Raw genomic sequence first — 18,618 nt, forward strand, 5'->3', positions numbered from 1 at the left:
CATCAAGGTGTTGCATTCAATATGTCAGCAAAGCTGGAAGACCCAGCAGTGGCCACAGGACTAGAAAATGTCAACCCTCATCCCAATTCCCAAGAAGGATAGTACTAAAGAATGTGATAACCACTGGACAGTTGCATTCACCTCCCATGGTAGTAAGGTCATGCTTAAAATCATGCACGCTAAGCTTCAGCTTATGCAAACCAAGAACTTTGAGATGTCCAAGCTGGGCTTAGAAAAGGAAGAGGAACCAGAGATCAAATTACTGACATCTGGTGGATCATAGAGAAAGCTAGGAAATTCCAGAAAAACATCTATCTTTGTTTCATCGACAACACCAAAGCCTCAGACTGTGTGGATCATAATAAACTGTGGAAAACTCTTAAAGAGATGGGAATAGCAGATCATCTTACCTATCTCCTGAGAAACCTATATGAAAGAAGCAACAGTTAGAACCCTGTATGGAACAACTGATTGGGTCAAGATTGAGAAAGGAGTACGACAGCTGTTTGCTGTCACCCTGTTTGTTTAATCTATATCTGAACATAGCATAAGAAATGCCGGGCTGTGAGAGTTACAAACTGGAATCAAGATAGGTCAGAGAAACACCAACAACCTCAGATATGTGGATGATGCCACTCTAATGGCAGAAAGTGAAGAGAAACTAGAGAGCTTCTTGATGAGGGTGAAGGAGGAGAGTGAAAGAGCTGACTTAATACTAAATATAAAAAAAGCTAAGATCATGGCATCTGGCTCCATTACTTCATGGCAAAAGAGGGGAGAAATATGCAAGTAGTGACAGATTTCCTCCTCTTGGTCTCTAAAATCACTGTGGATGGTGACTGCAGTCGTGAAATCTGAAGACGATTGCTTCTTGGCAGAAAAGCTATGACAAACTTAGACAGTGTGTTGAAAAGCAGAGGCATTACTCTGCCAACAAAAGTCTGTATAGTTAAAGCTATGGTCTTCCCAGTGGTCACAAATGGTTGTGAGCGCTGGACTGTAGAGAAGGTAGAGCACTGAAGAATTGATGTGTGGTGCTGGAGAAGACTCCTGAGAGTCCCTTGGACAGCAAGGGGATCAAATCAGTCAATCTTAAGGGAAATCAACTCTGAATACTCATTGTAAGGACTGAAGCTGAAGCAAAACTCCAGTAGCTTGGTTATCTGATGCAAACAGCTGACTCATTGGAAAAGCCCCTGATGCTGGGAAAGATTGAGGGCAGAAGGAGAAGAGGGCATCAGAGGATGACATGGCTGGATGGCATCACCAATGCAATGGACATGAATGTGGGCAAACTTCGAGAGATGGTGTGGTTCCTGGGGTGGCTGGATGTGGGACTCAGGGTCTCCCAGAGCCAGCCCACTGGTAGATAGGGTCCAGTCCCAACTTGACTGGATGTATGGTCCTGGAGGATCCAGAGACAGTGCTGACCCATTGGTTTGTGTTGCTGGGTGCTGGGTCATATGATGGGCAGCGCTGAGTCCCAGGGTGGGTGGAGGTCTTGGTGGGAGTGGAGGTGGGGGACTGTGGCTGCTGCCAGCCTGCCGATGGGTGGGTTTGTGTCCCTGTGAGGTTGGCTGGAAAGTCGCGAGAATTGTGCAGACAGGCCAGAGTTGGTGCTGGATTCTGACTAGTAAGCTAAAAGGAGAACTCCAAAATGGCACTTGCTAGCACCAGTGTCTTCATGGAGGATGAGCTTCCAAAAATGACCACTGCCAGCATGTGTGTGCCCAGCGTGAGTCCACATTGTCTCCTGCCCCCTCTGAGAGGCTTTCTAAAATCAGTAACTGAGTCTGTTCCAGGCTCCTTTACCATAGATCTCAGAGCATGTGAGGCTTGTGTGTACGCTATAAGAGCAGAGTCTCCCTTTCCTACATCCTTCTGGCTCTCCAAAAAGCAAATCCCACTGGCTTTTGAAGCCAGATATTGGGGGAGCTCATATTCCCAATGCAGAACCCCTGGGCTAGGGAGCCTGATGTGGAGCTTAAACACTTCAGCCCTTGGAGAGAACCTTTGAAATTGTGATTATGCTCCTGCTTGTGGGTTACCTACCAGGAAATGTGGATCTTGACTGTACTATATCTCTGCCTCGCCTGTCAGTCTTGCTGTGGTTCCTTCTTTATATTTTCAGTTGTAGATATGTTCTGCTAGTTTTCAGGTTTTCTCATCAATGACTGCTCTGTAAGTAGTTGTAATTTTGGCATTTCCATGGTAGGATATGTCCTGAGGGTCTTCCTACTTGCATCTTAGTCAGTCCCCTATTGACCTCTTTTATATTAAGCAGATTTTGTTTAGTGTTAACAATTTAGTCACAAACAATTTGAACTACATTTTGAGTAATTTGTATTAGATATTACTTTCTCAAGGATACACATCTTAACTTATAAGAGTCTACTTCACGTTTATACTGATTAAATGTAATTCCCAAGTAAGAGTAGGCACTGAGAGAGGGCATCAGAGGGCAAACAGACTGAAACTACAAACACAGAAAACTAGCCAATCCGATCACATGGTCCACAGCCTTGTCTAACTCAGTGAAACTAAGCCATGCAATTTGGGGCCACCCAAGAAGGATGGGTCATGGTGAAGAGGTCTGACAGAATGTGGTCCACTGGAGAAGGGAATGGCAAACCACTTCAATATTCTTGCCTTGAGAACCTCATGAACAGTATGAAAAGGCAAAAAGATAGGATACTGAAAGATGAACTCCCCAGGTCGGTACGTGCCCAATATGCTACTGAAGATCAGTGGAGAAATAACTCCAGAAAGAATGAAGGGATGGAACCAAAGCAAAAACAACACCCACTTGTGGATGTGACTGGCAATAGAAGCAAGGTCTGATGCTGTAAAGAGCAATATTGCATAGGAACCTGGAATGTTAGGTCCATGAACCAAGGCAAATTGGAAGCGGTCAAACAGGAGATGGCAAGAGTGAACGTCGACATTCTAGGAGTCAGCGAACTAAAATGGACTGGAATGGGTGAATTTAACTCAGATGACCATTATATCTACTACTGTGGACAGGAATCCCTTAGAAGAAATGGAGTAGCCATCATGGTCAACAAAAGAGTCTAAAATGCAGTACTTGGATGCAGTCTCAAAAACAACAGAATGATCTCTGTTCATTTCCAAGGCAAACCATTCCATATCATGGTAATCCAAGTCTATGCCCTGACCAGTAACACTGAAGAAGCTGAAGTTGAACGGTTCTATGAAGATCTACAAGACCTTTTAGAACTAACACTGAAAAAAGATGTCCTTTTCATGATAGGGGACTGGAATGCAAAAGTAGGAAGTCAAGAAACACCTGGAGTAATAGGCAAATTTGGCCTTGGAGTACAGAATGAAGCTGGGCAAAGGCTAATAGAATTCTGCCAAGAGAATGCACTAGTCATAGCAAACACCGTCTTCCAACAACACAAGAGAAAACTCTACACATGGACATTGCCAGATGGCCAACACTGAAATCAGATTGATTATATTCTTTGCAGTCAAAGATGGAGAAGCTCTATACAGTCAGCAAAACAAGACCAGGAGCTGACTGTGGCTCGGATCATGAACTCCTTATTGCCAAATTCAGACTTAAATTGAAGAAAGTGGGGAAAACCCCTACACCATACAGATATGGCCTAAATCAAATCCCTTATGATTATACAGTGGAAGTGAGAAATAGATTTAAGGGACTAGATCTGATAGAGTACCTCATGAACTATGGATGGAGGTTCATGACAATGTACAGGAGATAGGGATCAAGACCATCCCCATGAAAAAGAAATACAAAAAAGCAAAATGGCTGTCTGACGAGGCTTTACAAATAGCTGTGAAAAGAAGATAATCAACAAGCAAAGGAGAAAAGGAAAGATATACCTATTTAAATGCAGAGTTCCAAAGAATAGCAAGGAGAGATATGAAAGCCTTCCTCAGCACTCAATGAAAAGAAATAGAGGAAAATAACAGACTGGTTCCAAATAGGAAAAGGAGTACGTCAAGGCTGTGTATTGTCACCCTGCTTATTTAACTTATATGCAGAGTACATCGTGAGAAATACTGGGCTGGAAGAAACACAGCTGGAATCAAGATTGCCAGGAGAAATATCAATAACCTCAGATATGCAGATGGCACCACCCTTATGGCATAAAATGAAGAAGATAAAGAGTCTTTTGATGAAAGTGAAAGAGAACACTGAAGAAGTTGGCTTGAAGCTCAACATTCAGAAAACAAAGATCATGGATCCAGTCCCATCACTTCATGGCAAATAGATAGACAGTGGAAATGGTGGTTGACTTTATATTTTGGGTTCCATAATCATAGCAGATGGTGATTGCATCCATGAAATTAAGAGATTCTTTCTCCTCGGAAGGAAAATTATGACCAACCTAGACAGCATATTAAAAAGCAGAGACATTACTTTGTCAACATTGTTCCATCTAGTCAAGGCTATGGTTTTTCCAGTAGTCATTTATGGATGTGATAGTTGAACTCTAAAGAACGTTGAGTGCTGAAGAATTGATGCTTTTGAACTATGGTGTTGGAGAAGACTCTTGAGAGTCCCTTGGACTGAAAGGAAATCCAACCAGTCCATCCTAAAGGAGAGCAGCCCTGAGTATTCATTGGAAGGTCTGATGTTGAAGCTGAGGCTCCAATACATTGGCCACCTGATGTGAAGAGCTGACTCATTTGAGAAGACCCTATTGCTGGGAAAGATTTGAGGGCAGGAGGAGAAGGGGACAACAGAGGATGAGATGGTTGGATGGCATCACTGACTCAAGGGACATGAAATTGGGTAAACTCTGGGTGTTGGTGTTGGACAGTGAGGCCTGGTGTGCTGCAGTTCATGGGGTCGCAAAGAGTCGGACATGACTTGAGCGACTGAACTGAACTGAATGTAATTCCTATAATAGGGCTTCCTTTGCATCTCAGCAGTGAAGAATCCTGCCAATTCAGGATATGCAGGTTTGATGCCTGTGTTGGGAAGATCCCCTGGAAAAGGAAATGGCAATCTAATCTAGTATTCTTGCCTGGAAAATCCCATGGTCAAAGGAGCCCGGCGGGTTATAGTCTTTGGGATTTCAAAGAGTTAGGCACTACTTAGGGACTGGAAAACAATTTCCTATAATATATGGAAATTTTATTGGCCCCATTTCCTCCCTAAATTTTGCACTATTATTATCATATATAATACATTTATATTTTTACAAACTTAGAATATAATTATAAATATTTGTTTATATAATATGTATATTTTAACAAAGCTAAAGAAGTAAAAGCACATATATGTGTTTATAGTTTGTTATGGGGATTTTCTTATTTACCCTTTCTGTTTCCTTTTTTTTCTTCTATCTAGTGTCAGTTTACTTCAGCATAGCTTTGTTTCTGTCCCCCTTCTTCATAGTATTATTATCAAATATATTACATTTATCTATTATTACTCGGTAATATACTCATATATATGTTGTGTTACACAGTTGCTTTTAAAATCAGTCAGGAAAAGATAGGAAAAAATCTGTGCAATTATACCATATTTTATAATGAAAGGTTGTTGCTAAACCATGAAAGATGCCGTGATTCTTGGCCTCTGGAGAGAAAAATTCAATCTCGAGCCAGAGACAGGCTTGATCGCTCAGAGCTTTTGTGTAACAAAGTTTTGTTAAAGTATAAAAGAGATAGAGAAAGCTTTTGACATAGACATCAGAAGGGGATAGAAAGAAATACCCCCTTGCTAGTGTTAGCAATGGAGTTATATACCTTTTAATTACTTATTACAGTGAATCAAAAGAATGTCTGGAGGTTGTAAAGATCTTACTAGACCCACTCCCGTAATTTACATTTTAAGATAACAGGATGAGCCAGAAGGTTTTCAGGAAGGAGACACTATCCTCAGGCAGGACACATTGTTGTTGTATAATCCCTAGTACAGAGATTAAACTGAGGTGTGTAACTGACTAAGACTACAAGATGGGTTCAAGAAAGGACAGAAATGGTATGGACCTAACAGAAGCAGAAGACATTAAGAAGAGGTGGCGAGAATACACAGAAGAACTGTACAAAAAAGATCTTCACGACCCAGATAATCATGATGGTGTGATCACTCACCTAGAGCCAGACATCCTGGAATGTGAAGTCAAGTGGGCCTTAGAAAGCATCACTACGAACAAAGCTAGTGGAGGTGATGGAATTCCAGTTGAGCTATTTCAAATCCTGAAAAATGATGCTGTGAAAGTGCTGCACTCAATATGCCAGCAAATGTGGAAAATTCAGCAGTGGCCACAGGACTAGAAAAGGTCAGTTTTCATCCCAATCTCAAAGAAAGGCAATCCCAAAGAATGCTCAAACTACCGCACAACTGCACTCATCTCACACGCTAGTAAAGTAATGCTCAAAATTCTCCAAGCCAGGCTTCAGCAGTACGTGAACTATGAACTTCCAGATGTTCAAGCTGGTTTTAGAAAAGGCAGAGGAACCGGAGATCAAATTGCCAACATCTGCTGGATCATCGAAAAAACAAGAGAGTTCCAGAAAAACATCTATTTGTGCTTTATTGACTATGCCAAAGCCTTCGACTGTGTGGATCACAATAAACTGTTGAAAATTCTTAAAGAGATGGGAATACCAGACCACCTGACCTGCCTCTTGAGAAACTTATATGCAGGTCAGGAAGCAACAGTTAGAACAGGACATGGACCAACAGACTGGTTCCAAATAGGAAAAGGAGTAAGTCAAGGCTGTATATTGTTACCCTGCTTATTTAACTTACATGCAGAGTACATCATGAGAAATGCTGGGCTGGAAGAAGCACAGGCTGGAATCAAGAATGCCAGGAGAAATATCAATAACCTGAGATAGGCAGATGGCACCACCCTTATGGCAGAAAGTGAAGAGGAACTAAAGAGCCTCTTGATGAAAGTGAAAGAGGAGAGTGAAAAAGTTGGCTTAAAGCTCAACATTCAGAAAACTAAGATCATGGCATCTGGTCCCATCACTTCATGGCAAATAAGTGGGGAAACAGTGGAAACAGTGTCCGACTTTATTTTTGGAGCTCCAAAATGACTGCAGATGGTGATTGCAGCCATGAAATTAAAAGACAGTAGCTCCTTGGAAGGAAAATTATGACCAACCTAGACAGCATATTAAAAAGCAGAGACATTTCTTTGCCCAAAAGGTCCATCTAGTCAAGGGTATGATTTTTCCAGTGGTCATGTATGGATGTGAGAGTTGGACTGTGAAGAAAGCTGAGTGCCGAAAAATTGATGCTTTTGAACAGTGATGTTGGAGAAGACTCTTGAGAGTCCGTTGGACTCAAAGAGATCCAACTAGTCCATCCTAAAGGAGATCAGTCCTGGTTGTTCATTGGAAGGACTGATGCTGAAGCTGAAACTCCAATACTTTGGCCACCTGATGTGAAGAGCTGACTCATTGGAAAAGACCCTGATGCTGTGAGGGATTGGGGTCAGGAGGAGAAGGGGACGACCGAGGATGAGATGGCTGGATGGCATCACCAACTCGATGGACATGAGTTTGTGCTGGGGTCCAGCCTCAGCAGGATCCAGGGGTACCCTCAGGATGAACGGCATCGGCGAGAAAAAGAGAGAGAGATAGAGAACGAGACCAGACTGGCGGTGTGTAGTAGAGTCTGGCAGATCTTTTTTTTTTTTTACCATAGGTTTTATATTCTAAGTTAATACATTTTTGAGGGGAAGATAGTTTAATATTACATCAGCTTGTCCTACACAAAACCAGGGTGTTTTCTGCATACTTCTTTGTGAGAGTCTTGTACATTATCTTCTGGTCTTGGGCCTATTGACATTTTATGACCTAGGTGACTGCAAAGCTGTTTTCTCTAATCTATTCTTTAATGATCACAAAGGTCAGTCCTTTTGCAGAAGTTATCAGTTAAATTTATCTAAAAGGTTTACCACACAAAGACTCTGCAGCTCCAGTGAGGCAGCCCCTGTTTAGCATTCCTGGTTAAAATTAGCAATTCTAAACTCTTATTTTTCTAAATCTTTAACTATAACCACTTTTAGAATAATATTTTTATGTTCTCTAATAGGGCTTCCTCACCCCCATAGGGCTCTGTGCCTATTAGGGCCTTTATGTGATCAGGTTCTTTATGCTGTTTATGATTAAGGTGTTGTGAGCAGTTATGTGCATTAGTACGCATTTGCCAAGCAGGCTAGAATGCCAGTAAAGGGGTCTAAATTGAAACACTCCTTTCATCCTGGATAATCTTATAGGATACCACCGTCTGGCGGACATATTAATTAAAGTTCTAAGTTGATTCTGTTTGGAAAGAGATCAGGAAAGGCCTTCTACCTGTGTCGCAGACATTAGGGAGTAGTTTAATATAGCAAGCATCAGAAAGACAGAGATCATCTTTAAGGTGAGCGCTGGGGCAGCTTTTCGAAATCCCTGAAGTCCTGATCCGCCTTGTTTGTCAGGTCTCCTCACGACCTTGTCATGGGTGGAATCTCGTGTGCTGGCTCCCGGCAAGTTTGAGTAAACTCCGGGAGAGGGTGATGGACAGAGAGGCCTGATGTGCTGCGATTCATGGGGTTGCAAAGAGTCAGACACGACTGAGCAACTGAACTGAACTGACAGTGGCACCCCACTCCAGTCCTCTTGCCTGGAAAATCCTGTGGACGGAGGATCCTGGTGGGCTGCAGTCCACGGGGTCGCTAAGAGTCGGACACGACTGAGCGACTTCACTTTCACGCATTGGAGAAGGAAATGGCAACCCACTCCAGTGTTCTTGCCTGGAGAATCCCAGGGACGGGGGAGCCTGGTGGGCTGCTGTCTTTGGGGTCACACAGAGTCGGAAACGACTGATGTGACTTAGCAGCAGCAGCAGCAAGGAATATAGACAAAAACGTTTGTCCTTTCCTCCTCCTTGAGATTCCAGACCCATCTCTCTTTGGGGCCCCCTGGACTTCTTATCAACCTGCCTAGGAATTGACTCTCTCAATAACTACCTACATAATTACTCTTAATGGTGCTCTGTTTTTTCTTGTGGCTTTGAATTACTATCTTTCACTTGTTTTCAGTCTGCAGAACTTCTTTTAATATTTCTTTTAAGGTAGATCTACTTGCAGCAGATTCTCTGTTTTTTCTTATCTGGAAATGGCTTTGTCTCACTCTCCGTTTTGAAAAATAGTTTTGCTAGACGTAACCGTCTATGTGTGACAATTTTTGCTTTTAGTGTGTTGAATATGTCATCCCACTGCCTTCAGACTTCTGTTGTTTCTGATGAGCAGTCAGTTTGATGTTATGATCCCTTTTCTCTTGTTCTTTTCAAGATTTCTCTTTGTTTTTCAGCATTTTGTCTGTGATTGATCTGGGTGTTTCGCCCTTGGCACTTATTTTACCTATAGTTTGGTGAGGTTCTTGGCTGTAGTACATGCTTATTTTTCATCAGTTTTGGGGAGCTTTTAGCCTTTATTTCCTTAATTGTTAGTCTCTCTTGCTTTCCTCTCTTTGTGGCAGTCCTGTTGCATACATGTACATTGGTGTTTTTAATGGTCTTCCACATTTCTCTCGAGGATCTGTTAATTTTTCTCTTTTTGTTTTCGTTCTTTTCGTGTCTTTTAAAAAAAGTATTACTGAAGTATAGTTGATTTACAATGTTGTGCATATTTATATATGTATATATTCCCTTTCATACTTTATTCCTTTATGGTTGATTATAAGACATTGAATAGCATTCCTTGTTGTGTACTGTAGGATCTTGTTGTTCATCTATGTTATGTGTAACTGCTTACATCTGCCAGTTCCAAACTATCAGTCAAACCCTCCTTCACTCCTCTCCCTGGGCAACCACAGGTCTGTTCTTTATATCTGTGAGTCTCTTTCCATTTCATAGATGGGCTCATTTGTGTCATATTTTAGATTCTAAATGTAAGTAATATCATATGATATTTGCCTTTGTTTTACTTTTTGTTTTTCACTTCACTTAGTATTATAATGTCTAGGTCTGTTTATGTTGCTGCAAGGTGGCATTATGTTGGTCTTTTATATGGCTGAGTAATATCCTTTTACATACATAAATCACATTTTCTTTATCCATTCATCTCTTGATGAACATTTAGGCTGTTTCCATGTCTTGGCTGTTGCAAATAGTGCTGCGGTGAATATATGAAGCATGTGTCTTTTTGAATTATAGTTTTATCTGGGTATATGCCCAGGAGTGGGATTGCTGGATCATATGGCAACTCTAATTTTAGTTTATTGAGGAGCCTACATGCTGTTCTCCATAGTGGCTGTACCGATTTACATTCCCACCAAGCGTGTAGGAGGGTTTCCATTTCTCCACACCCTCTTCTGCATTTGTTATTTGTAGACATTTTAAAAATAATATATTTATTTATTTCTTTATTTTTGGCTGTGCCAGGGTTTCGTGGCTGCGTGGGCTTTTCTCTGGTTGTGGTGAGCAGGAGGCTCCCCTTTCGTGTGATGAGCAGACGTCTCGCTGCAAGGTCTCACCTCGCTGCTGAGCACCGGCTCCAGGGCACACAGGCCTCGGTCATTGTGGCCCCTGGGCTCTAGAGTGCAGGCTCAAAAGTGGTGGTACACAGGCTTCGTTGCTCTGTGGCATGTGGGACTTTTCCAGCCCAGGAATCAAACCCATGTTTCTTGCACTGGAAGGCAGATTTTTTTTTTTTTTTACCAGTGAGCCACCAGTGAATCCCATATTTGTAGACTTTTTAGTAATGGCCATTCGAACTGGTGTGAGGTGGTACCTCATTGTAGTTTTGATTTGCCCTTCTTAATAATTAATGATGATGAGCAACTTTTCGTGTGTCTATTGGCTCTGTATGTATTCCTTAGAGAAATGTCTATTTAGGTCTTCTGCTCATTTTTCAATTGTGTTGTTTGGGTTTTTCTTTTGTTGTCGTTGCTGTTGAGTTGTATAAGCTATTTGTATATTTTGGAAATTAAGTCCCTGCGGGTCACATTGTTTGCAGATGTTTTCTCCCAGTCCACTGATTGTCTTTTCATTCTATTTATGACTTTCTTTGCTGTTCAGAAGCTTATAAGCTCGATTAGGTTCCATTTGTTCATTTTTGCTTTTATTTTTATTACCTTGGGAGATTGAACTAAGGAAACTTTGGTACTATTTATGTCAGAGAATGTTTTTCATATGTTTTCTTCTAGGACTTTTATGGTGGCATGTCTTAAATTTAATCTCCAAGCCATTTTGAGTTTATTTTTGTGTATGATGTGAGAGTGCATTATAACTTCATTGATTTGTGGCTCTCCAACTTTCCCAACATTACTTATTGGAGAGACTGTCTTTGCCCCATTATATATTCTTGACTGAAGTTGTTGATGTTTCTCCCACCTGTCTTGATTCCAGCTTGTAACTCATCCAGCCCAGCATCTCTCAAGATGTGCTCAGCACGTAGGCTAAATATACAGTGTGACAACAGACAGCCCTGTCATACTCCTTTCTCAATAATTAACCAAACAGTTGTTCCATACAGGGTTCAAACTGTTGCCTCTTGACCTGCATGCTGGTCTCTCAGGAGACATCTTACTTATAAGTAAGATGGTCTGCCTGTCAACAACCTCAGATATGCAGATGATACCACTCTCTCTAATGGCAGAAAGTGAATAGGAACTACAGAACCTCTTGCTGAGGGTGAAGGAGGAGAGTGAAAAAGTTAGCTTAAAACTAAATATTAAAAAAGCTAAGGTCATGGCATCTGGCCCCATTACTTCATGGGAAATAGAAGGGGAAATGTGGAAGTAGTGATAGATTTCCTCTTCTTGGGCTCTAAAATCACTACAGATGATGACTATAGCCATGAAATCAAAAGACAGTTGCTTCTTGGCAAGAAAAGTGTAACAAACCTAGACAGTATGTTGAAAAGCAGAAATATCACTCTGCTGACAAAGGTCCAGATAGTCAAGGCTATGATATTCCCAGTGGTCATGTATGGTTGTGAGATTTGAAGTGTAAAGAAGGCAGAGTGCCAAAGAATTAATTCCTTCAAACTGTGGTGCTGGAGAAGACTCCTGAGAGTCCTTGAACAGCAAGGATATCAAAGCAGTCAATCTTAAGGGAAATCAACCCTGAATACTTATTGGAAGGACTGATGATGAAGCTCAAGGTCCAGTATTTTGGTCATCTGATGTGAACAGCTGACTAATTTGAGAAGTTCCTGATGCTAAGACTGAGGGAAGAAGGATAAGAGAGTATCAGAGGATGAGATGGCTGGATAGCATCAGTGATGCAATGGAAATGAATTTGGGCAAGCTTCAGGAAATGGTGAGGGACAGAGAGGCCTGGCATGCTGCGGTCCATGGTGTCACAAAGAGTTGTACACAACTGGATGACTGAACAACAATATTCGTACTTCCTTTGTCAAAGATTGATTTACTAAAGGTGTGCGGGTGTGTTTCTAGGCTCTCTATTCTGTTCCATGGATCCATATGTCTGTTTATGTGCCAATACCATGCTGTTTTGATTACTGTAGCTTTGTAGTATTGTCTAAAGTCTGGGAGGGTTATGTATCCCGCTTTGTTCTTTTTATTCAAGGTTACTTTGGCACTTCTTGATCTTGTATGGATCTATATAAATTTTAGGATTAATTGTTCTAGTTCTGTGAAAAATGTCATGGACAATTTGATAGGGCTTGCATCAAGTCAGTAGACTCTGTAGTATGGCCGTTTTAACAATACTAATTCTTTCAATCCAACTGCATAAGATATCTTTCCATTTCTTTGAATCATCTTTAGTTTCTTCTATTAATGCTTCATAGTTCTCAGCATATGAGTCTTTCACTTCCTTAATGAGGTATATTCGTAAGTATTATATTTTTGATGCAATTTTAAAAGGGATTATTTGTTTATATTCCCTTTCTGATATATTATTGTTAGTGTAAAAAATGCAACTGATTTCTGTATGTTAATCTTGTATCCTGCTACCTTGCTGAATCGTTTATCAGTTCTAGAGGTTTTATGTGGGAGACTCTTATTTTTTTTTTCTTAATTCCTTATTCTCTGTCTTAGATTGTATAATCTCAACTGATTTATCTTCAGGTTATTTGATATTTTTAAATTATGCCAGTTCAACTCTGTTGTTGAGCCATTCTAGTGGTTTTCATTTCACTTACTCTATTTTTCAACCTTAGAAATTTAATTTGGTTCCTTTTAATAATTTCCATTCCATTATTGATGTTCAGTATTTTATGAGATGTAAAAGAGATACATCATTTTAATCCTTTAAACTTTGTTTCCTTCAGTTCTTTGAATGCATTTGTAATATCTGCTTTGAATTTTTTTTTTTTTCTGCTCAGTCCACTATCCGGACAATTTCAAAGACATATGCTATTGCTCATTTTTCCTTTGTTTATAAGCCACACATTTTCCTGTTTGCTATCTTGTTCCATTATTTTTGTTGAAAACTGGACATTTTTGATAATATATTGTGGTTTATTTGTTTAGTGACTTGAAAAAAAAAAGATTCTATAAAGTGTGTTTACCCTGCAGTCTGTAGCCTCTTATATGTTGCTCATGTTGCCATCCCACCTTTTTTTTCATAAGCCTGGTCCCTTCTAGGTCAGCATAAATAACTTACTGGTCAGACATCATACTTAAGCCTCCTTAGCCAGTTAACTTTTTGTTGAATGTGCTTGTGTGGTTTGGAGACTATAACATTTCATGGATTTTTATATTACTTCCCATGTCCAGCCAGGAATAATAGCTTGAAGTTTCTTTCTCTGACCATTCCTAAGAGAAGGCAGCCTTGGGCATACACATAGTCTTTGAGATTTCCAGGGATGACTGATATTATTTAAAAATGTGGTTTTTGAGGAGTCACCCCTGGTTAGAGTAGCTTATTCTGTCAGTGTTCAGTCAGAGGTTGTGTTTTAGCCCCTTTTCTGTGAAACTTCAGATATTATTGATCTGTGTGAGGCTTGGGGTATATTTTCAAGTCTTGCTCTGACTACTGTTGAGCAGGCTCAGCCTAGTAGTATACATGCTTTCCAAACCCTAGAGTTGTCTGTGATCTCAGTAGGGCTTTTATTGGCTGTCTCTTTCCCTGGTTCTCTTTACTAAGCTTCTGGCTATCTTGTTATTTTGTTAGTATGAGAGCTACTGGTGTATTATCCTTGAAGCTTGCAATAATGTCATTGTGTTTTTTCTCCACTGTTACAGCCCTGAAAGATGGATTTCTTAGATTGGGAAATTTTTTCCTTTTATTTGGTTACTAATAATATCTACCACTCCATTGTGACTGAAATAACACACTGAGGCTCAGATAGCTAAGGCATATTCCTAATTCAGTATTTAACAATTCCAGAGTAGGTTGATTGAACGTTACTCTTGACTTTGAGGCAAGATACACTTAGCATGAACAATCTTAATTTAGAATGTTATCAGGGCTCTATAGCACTATGTGGAACTCAACTCTCTTTGTGAATAAAAGCCTAGGCCTCAGCTTGTATATTCAGCTGAGAAAAAAAAATTAAGAAGCTGAAAAATTATTCCTCACCTCATTATCTAAAGACTTACTTAGATAAGATTCCCCAAGGTAGGCAGCACTGATAGGAGTAATAAAGCCTCTGCCTGGCTCAGTGATTTCCAGCTCTTAATGTACATACCTTCTGTGTTATTCAAGCATTAATATAGGTGGAGGGATGCAGCAGGTAATTAAACTCCCTAATCAACTGGCTTTAAATTGGGGAGATATCCTAGGGGAGTCTGATCTGATCAGTAAGTCCTTTAGTAAAGTGAAGTGGTAGGATTTCCTTTCATTTTAAAGGCTAAAATAATATTCTATTAATGCACATACCAGATTTTCTTTATCCATTTTATCCATTCTTCCGTTGACAGGCATTGAGGTGGTCTAAATGCCACCTGCCATTGGAGATAGCAGGTAATGCCATTATGCTATGTAAATGCCATTATGGAGAGAGCTGTTGTGAATAATGCTGCAATGAACATAAAAGTGCACATATCTCTTCAACATCCTGATTTCAACTCTAGGACATATATTCGGAAATGGGATTGCTGGCTCATATGATACTGCCTTTTTTAACTTTTTGAGGAGCTTCCACATAGTTCTGCACCATTTTTCTTTTCAATGAGTAGCATTTAAAGATCCCAGTTTCTTTATAAACTTACCAACACTTTTTTTTTTAATATGTAACAGCTATTCTAACTGGTTTGAGATATTTTCACACCATGGTTTTAGTTTGCATTTCCCTGAAGACTAGTGAGATTGGGCACCTTTCTGTATACCTGTTGGTTATATGTATGTCTTTCTTGAAGAGATATCTGTTCAAGGCCTTCACCTACTTTATAGTCAAGTCATTTTTTTTTTTTTAACTATTGAGTCATAGGAGCTCCTTATATGTTTTGAAATTAACCCCTTAACAAGGATATGATTTGCAAATATTTTCTCTCATTCTATATGTTGCCTTTTCACTCTATTGATTGCTTTCTTTGCTGTGCAGAGTTTTATAGTTTGATGTAGTTCCACTTGTCTATGTTTTCTTTTATTATATTTTCCTTTTGTGTCATATCCAAAACTCATTGTCATAAGGCTTTCCTCCTGTTTTATTCTAGAGAGTTTAGAGTTTAGATCTTTAATACATTTTAGTTGATATTGTGTGTGGTATCAAATAAAGGTTCAATTTCATTCTTGCACATGTGAATTTTCAGCATTCTCAACACCATTCAACAAATGGATGAAGCTAAAGGACATTATGCTAAGTGAAATAAGGCAGTCACAGAAGGATAAACACTGCCACTAATATGAGTATCTAAAAATCTCAAGTTTAGAGAAACAAAGGTAGAATAGTATTTGCCAGGGGGAGGAAAAGGGGGAATAGGGATTTGCCAGTCAATGGGTATGAAGTTTCAATTATTCAAGGTGGATAAGTTGTAGATGTCAGCTATACAGCATTATGCCTGCCATTTATAATACTGTATTGTGCACTTAAAAATCTGTCAAGAGAGTAGAACTTATGTTAAATATTCTTACCACAATAATAAATAATATGTAGATATATACATAGATAACTAGACAGACAGCTGGATGAGTAAACACATAAATGTGTAGATAGATAGGCAGAGGCACAGAATAAAATGAGGTATAAGAAAGAGATTCCCCTGGGTTGATATAAAAGAAAAACTGGAATATGCCATGAATTCTGCAAATGGATTTGGAAGAGGTCCTCAAGTCTCAGATAAGAAATGCATCTGCTTATACCTACTGGAACAGTTGAAGACCTGAGCAAAAGATTCAGCCAGCACTTGCCTGGATTCCTGACCCTGGAAACAGTGAAATAGTACATTTGTATTGTTTTAAACTATTAAAATTGTGGAAATGTGTTACACAGTCACATTATCTAATTTACTCTCTTTTTGTCTGTAACTGAATCCTTGCCTCTGCTGTGCCTGATTGCTAAAGGCAGTGCTGCCCTCCTGCATTTCCTAATGCTGCTGCTGTAGTCCTACTGATTTAAAGGCAGACCCTTGTCTGCATAAATAAATAAAAATCACCTGAATAAAAATTGTCACAAGCCTCTGAATAAAGCCTTCCTAAAGTGTAGTAACCTGGCAAATTCATAAAATCATGTGGACAACCCTTACAAAAGGCGAAGATCAAGGCAAACTCCCCAGGCTGGATGATAAAAAGTCAACTGCAAAAGAAATACTGACTTCAGGAACCATATAGGCTTCTGAACCCTATCAAGGTCAAAACTCCCACAACTCCCACATGCTAATCTCAGGCTTAAGACCTCAGTCAAGCCTCAACCAGAAGATGCTCAGACTTGCAAAATGTACAAATCTTAGACCTAATAATACAATTTTAAAAAAAAAAAACAGATCTGTACAATTCTTAAAGACTGAGTTGTCAGTTTTAAGCATGATTATCTTCATATGTGTATGCATATATGCGTGTATATATGTGTGTATCAGCAAATTTGTTTGGAAGGAAGTAACCACTGAATATGTAATTAGGCAATAATTCCTAATCTTGCAATCAGATACCTTATTTACCATTCCAGAAGAGTATCCATTAGATTTTTAAGTGATCTCTGAAGAATTGCATTTTACTCAGGTTACATATAAAAACATCATTTGGCAGATGAATCCTTTGAACATTCCTATAATGTGAAAATATACACCGTTTATTTAGGAAAAAAGAGTCCAATGTTAGTATTTAAAAATGTTGTCCATACATTATCAAGCTTTAGAAAAATTAAAACATATGAAACAAAATTCTATATTTCTTTAGAAATTTATGATACCCTCTTTTCCTTAATAATCTTGACATTACTAATTACTAAGCTACTATAACAAAGAAATCCAAAAATATATAGAAGTCCAAAAAATATAGAAACAAAGAAAGTAGATTGATCTTTCATCTCTCTGAGATTAGAAGGCAATATGTAATCCCAAATACTTGACTTGCATCCCTGGGACAAAAGATGCTGTTTCAGTACTTACTGTCTGCCACAATCAGGAAATAAAGAGAGGGTACAGGACCACAAATATAATTCCTTTTATGGATGTGCCTATAAATGACATTATTTCCAGTTATGCCCTGTTGGCCAGAACTTACTCACCAGGGTACACCAACTGTGGAGGAAACTGGGAACATGTCCTGTACATGATAACCATATGCTCTGCTAAAACTTAGGAGCTCTAAAATTAAAGAATGAGATAATGGATAGATATTGGACTTTTAGTATTTGTCTTTAGCTCTTTCCTAATCTTTCTACACGTAGTAACCTATTGTGTTGCCATCTCCTATTTTCAGTGGTTATATTCCAAAGTTACTTTTCAAGAATATACAAGCCATTTATTATTTCAAAAATAAATTAGAGTGCAAAGTTTAAAAATTCTGCTCTTCAAAGGAAACTGTAAAAAAGAATGAAAATACAAGCTACAGATTGAATGAAAATATGTATAAGTCATGTATCTGATAATTACATTGATAATATGTATTCTCAAGACTTAATAATAAGAAAACAGAAAACCCAAATTTGTAAAAAATGAGCAAAAATTTTAGCAGACATATTACAAAGGATACATAGATCTCTATCATATACACACACAAAATTCTCAGCATCATAAATCATTAAAGAAAGGCAGATTTACCACAGTGATATACCACCACACCTACTAAAATGGCTAAAATTAAAATTAAAATGATTAACTATAATGCTGATTAAGATGTGGAGGAACCAGAACATTAATACACTGCTACTAGGAATGTAAATGATATAACTATTACTCTTTGAAATGTTTAGAAATTTTTAAAAATGTAAACATATAGAAACCATACAATCCAATTATTCTGCTCCTGGATATTTACCCCAGAATAAATTAAAATGTATGTCCATACAAGTCATATACACAGATGTTCACAGTAGCTTTATTTTATATTAGCCAAATACTTGAAACAAGTAAAAGTTCATCAACAGTGAAAAGGATTAATAAACTATGGTATATTCATGTAATAAAATATGAATGATACAGGGATAAAAAGTGATGATCTATTTATACTTATAACAATGAATAGATATCAAAATCATTATTCAGTACAAAAAGCCAGACCTCACCTCCTCCCAAAATAGTATCTCCTCGTTCCATGTAATTAGG

Source organism: Muntiacus reevesi, chromosome 4 (assembly GCF_963930625.1).
Source record: "Muntiacus reevesi chromosome 4, mMunRee1.1, whole genome shotgun sequence".
Taxonomy (NCBI): Eukaryota; Metazoa; Chordata; class Mammalia; order Artiodactyla; family Cervidae; genus Muntiacus; species Muntiacus reevesi.